General features: G+C 49.5%; 1 non-coding gene across 1 annotated transcript; it reads right to left on the bottom strand.

Moving 5' to 3' along the window:
- Positions 1–260: 260 nt before the first annotated feature.
- On the bottom strand, positions 261–334 carry TRNAT-GGU (transfer RNA threonine (anticodon GGU)). Its single transcript has one exon. It is a non-coding gene; the product is annotated as a tRNA-Thr (tRNA).
- Positions 335–924: the final 590 nt, after the last annotated feature.

The raw sequence follows: 924 nt of genomic DNA, 5'->3' as shown, positions 1-924 counted from the left end.
GTGAAGAAAGTCTGCGACGCGCAACAAGGCGCCTCTAATCGGGAAAAGAAAGGCGGCGGTAACGCTCGAAAGCTCAACTACAAGGTTGGACAGAAGAGCAGAGGTTTCGGAAGAACTGCAGAATGGATCCAGACAAGGATGTAGATAGACAACTTGTAATAAGGGAGTAATTACTCATTGGCATCCACCCAAGCGCAGCCATACGGCTACAAAGGAAAGCTATACAGCTTTCTCAGAAACTTCGTAGTTAAGAAAAATTCATCCTGGTCCGGGGTTCGAACCCGGGACCACCGCTTCACCGGAGCAGTCGCTCTACCAACTGAGCTAACCGGGACGGCAAGCTTATGGTAGGGCGAGAGCGAATTGATCAATAACTCGAAGTGGGAACAGTGTTGGTAAAATGTTCTAGGGGAATCCCCCAAGGTGGAGTAAATTTGTAATAAGGGAGTAATTACTCATTGGCATCCACCCAAGCGCAGCCATACGGCTACAAAGGAAAGCTATACAGCTTTCTCAGAAACTTCGTAGTTAAAGAAAAATTCGTCCTGGTCCGGGGTTCGAACCAGGGACCACCGCTTCACCGGAGCAGTCGCTCTAACAACTGAGCTAACCGGGACGGCAAGCTTATGGTAGGGCGAGAGCGAATTGATCAATAACTCGAAGTGGGAACAGTGTTGGTAAAATGTTTTAGGGGAATCCCCCAAGGTGGAGTAAATTTGTAATAAGGGAGTAATTACTCATTGGCATCCACCCAAGCGCAGCCATACGGCTACAAAGGAAAGCTATACAGCTTTCTCAGAAACTTCGTAGTTAAAGAAAAATTCGTCCTGGTCCGGGGTTCGAACCCGGGACCGCCGCTTCACCGGAGCAGTCGCTCTACCAACTGAGCTAACCGGGACGGCAAGCTTATGGTAGGGCGAGAGC

Source organism: Amblyomma mixtum, chromosome 3, assembly GCF_055824585.1.
Source record: "Amblyomma mixtum isolate Tamu chromosome 3, ASM5582458v1, whole genome shotgun sequence".
NCBI classification, from domain to species: domain Eukaryota; kingdom Metazoa; phylum Arthropoda; class Arachnida; order Ixodida; family Ixodidae; genus Amblyomma; species Amblyomma mixtum.
This window is presented reverse-complemented; position numbering and strand designations above follow the sequence as displayed.